The sequence below is a fragment of the Electrophorus electricus genome, unplaced genomic scaffold (genome assembly GCF_041902795.1).
Source record: "Electrophorus electricus isolate QZ-2024a unplaced genomic scaffold, ASM4190279v1 Scaffold147, whole genome shotgun sequence".
Lineage (NCBI taxonomy): Eukaryota > Metazoa > Chordata > Actinopteri > Gymnotiformes > Gymnotidae > Electrophorus > Electrophorus electricus.
This window is the reverse complement of record NW_027658428.1, coordinates 1-8,171: the sequence shown is the minus strand read 5'-3', so window position 1 is coordinate 8,171 and position 8,171 is coordinate 1. Positions and strand designations below refer to the sequence as shown.

General features: G+C 41.9%; 1 non-coding gene across 1 annotated transcript; it reads left to right on the top strand.

The window, feature by feature from the left end:
- The first annotated feature begins 4,414 nt into the window (after positions 1–4,414).
- trnae-uuc (transfer RNA glutamic acid (anticodon UUC)) lies at positions 4,415–4,486 on the top strand. Its single transcript has one exon. It is a non-coding gene; the product is annotated as a tRNA-Glu (tRNA).
- Positions 4,487–8,171: the final 3,685 nt, after the last annotated feature.

Sequence of the window (8,171 nt, the reverse complement as noted above, 5' to 3'; positions counted from 1 at the left end):
GTAAATATATTAGACATCACCATCTTGCTAGAAGCCATTTTGCTGCCAAAGACAATTGCAGTTGTTAAGTGTGCAGCTCACAGGACTACAGAAGACCAAATCAGCAAGGGGAATAATTTTGCAGATAGAGTAGCAAAGGCAGCTGCAACTAAAACCGCTGTGCAAGCAATACAGGAAACCGCTGCTACCCCGCAGGCCACATTACGGGAAATTCAGTCAGGGGCTCCCGCCACTGAAGGCACCAGGTGGAGACAACTAGAACCTCCTGTTAACAACCCACACTGCTGTCAAAATAGAAGGACGAGGAACCTGGGTACATCACACACACCGTAAGAAGGCTCCGACACCAGCCCCAACTCCAAGCAGCAGCACCCAAACAGACTAGGTCGGAACTGTGTTGAGTAGGGTGTTAACGGCAAGGCCTACCCTTTCGACACTCGGAACCGTCAAGAGACGGTAGAGAAAATCAGACACAGCTAACACAGTCAGAACATAGACTGAATATTAATATGGATGAAGAATCCCATGACTTATGAGAAGACTTGTTACCATTTCAGGGTCCCAACGCCACTGAAGCAGAATGATTAGCAGCTAAATGCCAACAAAATACAGCGTGTATGTCAGCCATTGTGCATGCCCAACATATCGAGCAAGAGTACCTGGTGTGCCAGCACACCAGTGTTCCAAGGACTGTAATCCCTCTGAAAAACGCAGATGTAGGAGAAGTGAATATGACAATCTCTATGTGCCAGGTTATTAACCAGACCTCAAACTGTCCCAGTCCCACTAACCCCGCACCACCGAAAATGATGCTGCATGTGGCAGCTAGTAAGGGTGAGATATTTGTATAGCAGATGAAGCAGCAGGTGCCGGAAGTCTGGTCCAGATGCATCGATTATGTGCAGGTGCACAGCAATGGCACTTGCAGTGACTCCAATAGCAGTTCCCTGTGGAATTGCTCCATGACAACCCTGCAGGGGTATTGGAATGTAATGTGGGTCGGTGGTTCGGTGGCCTATGGTGAATTGCCACAGAACTGGACTGGTTGTTGTTATCCAGCTGTAGTGCGCCCAAGGACGCAGGGTGAGGAGAGACATAACCAGCACAGACTATTGTGGTAGAATTCTGAGGGACCCATGGACCACTCCGGGTGAAACCATTGGTTGGTCCCTTTTCCTGGGCGGTGGCACAGTAGCAGCCCTGCAAAAGATGGCTTAGCTTATCAGTTACTGCAAATAGTTAATGACACCTTAGCAGCAATAGGTGCCTTAAAGATAGAACAACAAGTGATAAGGGCAGCAGTGCTTCAACATAGAATGGTACTAAATCTCCTAACCATGAAGGAAGGAGGAGTGTGCAAAATGATTAACACTTCCTGCTGTTTTTACATTCCAGATCTCAGCGCTAATATTACTGATTATATGAATCTTATGTGATCTGCCTTCACTCCGCAGCCTACAGTTCCAGTAGCGGCTGTAGCGTTGCCCATTCTGCTACTCATTCTTCTTCTTTTTCTTCTTCTTCTGTGTTTACCTCCTTTTTTGTCATTGCGTGTCAGACGTCTTTCTAGTGTGTTCACCATGCCAGCGCTCAGCGGCCATGCCAATGACCAACCCCAGCTCTTTGAAGACATTCTGCTCCCCAAGATGGGCGGTGCTGGTGATCCACATGAAGACATCGTAGTGCTATTTGCTGAATAAAAGTGTGATAATGTGTGATATAAAATAAAGGGGGGAAATGTTGTGGAAATTTACTTTGCTTTATTTTACTTTGCTTTATGTTTCTATAGTCACAGCATAACAGTCTGCAGATAAGCATGTGAGTCAGGTACACCAGCTGCTCACATACCATTCTAACCATAGAGATAGAAGAAGCCTTCAGCGCTCAGGCTAACCAAAACATGAATTAGCCGATACTCTGTAGGAGTCGTTTTTCTTTTTTTTCTCTTTCTTCTGTTCTCTGTATAAGGGGAGGGGGACCGTACTGCGCGTCAGTGCTTTTACTCTGTTATACAGGGGACAGAACTCAATAAACTTTTACTCTTTACTACTCAATGCATAAAGCTGTCTGTGTTTGATGTGCTCTCATTTTCCCACCACATCCATTTAGCAGTACTGAATAACCGAAATGGCTTAAAACAGCTGAGGGGATGTTTGAAACTGAGTGATAAGATGTTCAGCAATTTATATATGATAATACAAGGCAGTAAATTAAATTGGGCTGAACTGGACAATAGTACCTGGCATGAAAAGTATGTCGTAGAGAGTAACAAAAAACTCAACCTCTCACCTCGCGCTCTGAAATGTCTCCGTCACTGTCTGTAGTGTCCTCTAGGATACTGCTGCCCTCACTAAAGTGTGTCACCCTGACCGGGTCAAACATCTCTTGAACATAATGGAAAATCAGCTTCAAGTGCTGCACTGAGCAAGAGTGCACTGTAAATGGCCAGATATAAATGGCAATGTCAGTAGTAAATTTATATATGCAGTCATGGAACAGGACCTAGCTGTAGAGCACAGCTTTAAGGTGCATATTATGATGTGCTCTTACCAATCATCCTCCCGGCTGTGTTTTGCTCTTTTGGCCAAATGTTTCTCTTCCAAAGCAGACAGACCAGACTTGCTGCATATTACTCCGTGCACTATAAATAAACCACATGTATAATGTCTTGTAAACAATGGAACAAGGGAAATTTGAATTGTGACTACTCTGTTAAAGGGGCGGATAAGGCAACCCACCCAAACCCCCCGAAAGCTGTTCTGTTATCTCTAAACATTAACATTAAATATTCACATCATAACTCGACCCCGTGCAGTAGGGCAAACTCACTCGCATGGGGGAAAGGATTACAGACTACCTGTACTGCTGCCGCAACTCTGCGGCCATTCCAACAACATCCACATACATTCCAGCAACATCCTATTATAGGACACAGTGGGCTTAAATACACCCATTTAATAGCATGTTGGACCTTCTTTGGCCTCCAGAACTGCAGCAATTCTTTCTGGCATAGTTTCCACTATGTGCTGAAAATACTCTGCAGGAATCTTGGTCCAATCTTCATAGGATATTTTCTCTGAAATTACATGGAGGGACTGACATGTTCTAAACTGCCTGTTATACTCTTACAGCCGCTTTGAAATACAAAAAAAACATATTTATCTTCCACTCCACTCAAGGATGGCCACACTTGGAATTTCCCTTGGCACATTTAAAACATTGTGTGAGCCAGATAGCTTCTGTTTTCAACCTTCCAATGCTCTGAGTATTAGTGTTCTATGCATATGAGATGCTTCAACACGTCCATGCGTGTTGTAAAGAAACACAGTGTAAGCAGTATTAATGAAAGTGCATCTCTACCTCAAACTCACCAGTGTAACAATTATAGTTTGTGAAATCTAATTTTAAATGGCGATCAGCCTTCTTAACAAATAAGCAGAACTCACCTTGTTAAGTGTTTGTGTTTGTTTGTTTGTGTGTGTGTGTGTGTGTGTGTGTGTAGTTTTAAGCATAGCAAGGCACTTCAGGGTTGCCAGGTGGAGCCTTCCTGAAGACCCTGATACTGAAACAGCATTAAAAGCTGCAATGGCACTGTAGTTGTATTTATCTGCACTAATACAGCTTTGAACTATTGCACTCTTACATACAGTAAGTTTCTATGTACCGGTGTACATTTCTGTGTACCTTTAGTAACTAAAGGGATTCTATTCTAATATTACAAGTGCTAGAAGTGCTGAAACTCAAAACAGTGAAGAAACCAGTGGAGCTTAATGACTGGTCAGATGAAGAGAGTGAAGTGAGGAGTTTCCTTCGTGTCTGCCATGTCCCAGCTGAGGTGAGTGTGAAGCTTTTATTGGTACTATAGGAGTTGTGTTTAACTTTGAAACTGATGGTGTCACAGCCATTTGTGGCCGAGAGTCTAGAAGAGCATAATTGGCTGTACTCTTAGGGAGAGAGGGAGTGGCATACGCTCTCTCCCCTGTCAATTACAGAGACACCGTGCAATCAAGGGCGTCTATAAGTTCACGCGTCAGAAGGGGGAGGAAAAGACTATTTTCTGAGTACTTAGAATAACATTCCGTATTTTTTGGAGAACATTTTCTAGAGTGTTTTCATGTAGAGAGAGAAATGAGTGGCTAAATTGTCAGAAACATTAAGGAGACAAATGGGGAATATATAACAGCTCTTTCCATGTGTTAGTGACACCAGCGTTCCCTCTTTTCCCAGATGGTAAAAAAGAGCCCTGACTCTTGCAAACTTCATTTTTTTGTAGAACAAAGAGAAAGATGAATAACTCGCTTTATGGCCTTTTTCCACTCATGCATACCAAGTCCAGTATGCATCCAAACATTGTCAGAATAGTAGGAGTGCAGACTTTGAAAAATGGTCTTCTCATGTAAATTCAGCAGCTTTGTCCCTGGTTGTCTAGTGGTTAGGATTCGGCGCTTTCACCCCCGCGGCCCGGGTTCGATTCCCGGTCAGGGAAAAACCTCTTTTTATGCTCATATAAAACGACAGATTCTGCATTAAAACATAAAGTTTGTGTGAGTTGGAGTTGAGCCGACAGCCAAAGGATGACAGTTTTAACTTCTACTCTACCAACTGAGTTATTGAAAGCGACATGCAAGTAATCCCACATGTCCAAACACCAGTATGTTGGCAAGAAACACAGCCAGTTTTGGATGTTTCAATTGTTAAGTTCATTTGACACAAAGAAGAAAGATCGCATTGTATAAGTTGTTCAGCTACAAACAGATATATCTTTTGATGACATTTGGAATCATACTGGACTTTGTGTACATGAATGGAGAAAGGCCATAAATGGTTAGAATAACATTCAGTGCTTTTGGAGAAAAGTTTCGAGAGTTTTGTCATGTAGTGAGAGAAATGAGTGGCTGAAATATCAGGCATTAAAAGTGCAATTTGCACTCAGGGAAAGAAAATTGCTTTCATGTGGACCGCATTGAGATATCGATCTGCCTGTGAAACAAAACACCTCTTAAGAGGCTAGATTTGTGCTCTCAAGCTGCGATGGTGGTTTTCTCATGGCTTCTAAAAGAAGAGGCTGTGGTCAGGGTGGAGTGAGTCTTTGATAACCAAGATTGTTGTTGTTTTGGCCTTCGAATAGACAATGGCATTACCCAGTGTCAGGTCTTTCTCAGTAAACTGCAGAGAATGATATAGAGGGCAAGAAATGGTCAAGCAAAGTTTTATTGGGTGTGTGTCTATAAAAAACACTACAGCTCTCTGATACATTTTTGGTTCAAGATTTAATCATCATGCAAATGATTGTGATTAATGCTTTGTCTGTTTAATTCAAATATTATACTATAAACCTAATATTTTAATAGGGTTGGCAACTTTCTAGTTCCGATTACTACATGTGTGTGAAGTACAGGTGCTGTAGCTATACGGTATACAATTGTCCACAGTAGCCTAATTATAATATATACAACCAAAAATCCATCTAAAATAAACACCAGAAACCTGGACTAAGGGTAATGTACATAAGTACATTAAATCTAGGTAGGACTGCTCAATAGCTAGGATAACAGCAGAACAATTGTCCCGCCGTATAAGCAAAATGAGAGCCTGCTAAGGCCGCCAAGAGGGTGCCAAAGACCATGTATTTATTTCTATTTGTTTTTTACCTATGTTATGTCAGTGGCAGCTCAGATTTCTGCATAGGGCCCCACACAGGCTTGGGCCAGCCCTGGTATCACAGTGTCGTGCACTGGAAAACCATCAAGCCTGTTGACTATGCTACCAGTGTTGTTCATGTAACTGTGCAAATAAACTGCAAACACAATTACTTTTAGAAGTATCATCCAGTTTCTTTTCACAATTGCCAAAATGTAATGAATCACAGCCAGTGTTCTAAAACAGACCTGGAATGTATTCCTGGTTGATGTGCCCTGTTTCTAGTTCCAAAAAAAAAAAAAAAAAAAAAAAATTGGTGGATGAATTTTCAATGAAAGTGCTTCACTCAGCAGCCATTAATGATTCTTATATCCAGTATGAATAAATTGAAATTCCTATCCTTGTATCAGGTGCAGCAATTATGTGTAACAATTGTGAAGCAAAAAAGCAATAGCAACATTTTAATATAACAATATAGGTAATATAGAACTTGATCTAATGATATTAATTAGGCTATGCAAATAACACAACTACTTCGGTAGCAGATCATTCATGCCTGTTGAATAGGCAGTTTTCTGCTTTGCAGATACTTGAAATATTTTACTAATCTTTCCCCAAATCCAGTAGGAGCTGCCTTTTACATTAACATGCCAGGATACACGCTGACTGGATGTTTAATCTTTCTAATGGGTAAGCTATATTCTTATAGTCAAGAAAGATATTTTTTAATTATTAATCAGTTAAGGAAGTCAAGCTATTGCATTTTGCTGAGATGAAGGAATATTGCATAACCCTGTACTGGCCAAATAATTAGATTTGATGTTCTATTTTGTGGATTAATCCCATAACTGAATTATTCACATGGTTTTATAGCCATGGTTAATACTTGCTGTCAAAATGCTGAGGTTCATAAGAACCTCTTTCCTTCATAAGGAAGCTTCCTGTTTTTGAAACAGGTAGTTTCAGCATACTAGCTCTTACTGCTCTCTATCTGTTTAACAAATGTTTTGTTGGATTTAACTACTTTCTACCTGGAAACTGGCAACTTCCATGGAAAACTATTTTATCATCACAAACTATATCTAAGGAACTACCACAAACATAAGTAATGTTAACATTTTGCTTTTTCATCATGACTTATGTTCTGTTTCAGAGCACTGAATGCAGCATGTTTATTCTTCGTCATTAGTGGCAGTTTTATCTGTGAGAAGTGTAGATGAATTGCTAGTCTGACAGACAGTACGCATCCAGACAGCAAGGCGAAAGGGTGACGTTACGGCAAAGTAGACGAGCTTCCACCAGCTCATGGGACCACTACACATCCCCAACATTAAGTAACAAAATCCCAGAGACCTTCTGCGTGTACTGGCCAGACTTCAGATCAGAAGGTGAGAGAATACAGTCATGTGTTGTGTGGCTCAGATTGTTCACACAGTTAGTAACAGTCCAAACACTTTAATTATACTGTACAGCATGAGACCTGGAAATGTGTGTCTGTGTTTTTGTGTGTGTGTGTGTGTGTGTCTTCTCCCCAGGCTGAGCTCCAGCTTTGTACTGTCCATCATCAGAGAGATCTATCAGACTGGCTCTGCTCACTGTGTGTCCAGCTTGTTGAATTCAGCAGAGAACTGCATCAACCTGAACAGCAGAGAGCTGGACTCTGTCCACTGTGCTGCCCTGCGCTTCACCCTCCAGCACTGCACAGCAGTCTCTCTCAGCCTGCTTTTCACCTCCATACCAAAGGCGGAGCTGGAGAGCATTGAGCCACTGCTCTAACACGTCTCCCGTCTCAGGCTTGAACTTTTCTCACAATCAGAATTTTAACACAGAACTGGTCTGTTTAGGGAGTGTTATATAAACGTTTATGTACGTTTATGTGTTTTTCATGAGTTTCCTCAAAAGTCATTTTGTGCCAGCATCATTTAGGTTTTATTGAGACTCCTGTCAGGTAATCAGCAATATCCATGGATATTTACTTCAGAATAAAATTAAATTTAGGTGAAATATTTATATTAACCTGAAATTAACTGCCCTGCCACTGTCTGTGTGTGTTTTGTTTTCTCCGTGTTGACAGGCTGCTGTTGCTGAGGCTGCTCCACTGCTACAGTGTCTCTGAACTACAGCAGGGGGCAGCAGCAACAGATCTGCTCCTCGCTCTGCAGCACAGACTGGATTTCTCCTGCTGCTCTGCTCTGGACCTCACAGCAGACACACAGAAACACACACTGACTCTGAGCACTGAGGACTGCAGAGTCGTCTCCATGGTCATCCAGAGAGTGAGCTCTCACACACACACACACACAGCTCACTCTACACGGCTGTGAGGGCAACTCTTCCCCATTTTACACACAGTCACCCTTCAGTAAGCCACTGACTCAACACCACACAAACTAGGGAAGCATTCTGGAAAAGGGAAAAGAATTTTATCATTTGAAACAAAATGTGTGTAAATAGCATTAATGTTAGTAGTTATGTGAGTGTGTTAGTGTTTTGTGACTCTACATGTTGGAGAATGTTGAGTGTGTTCAGCA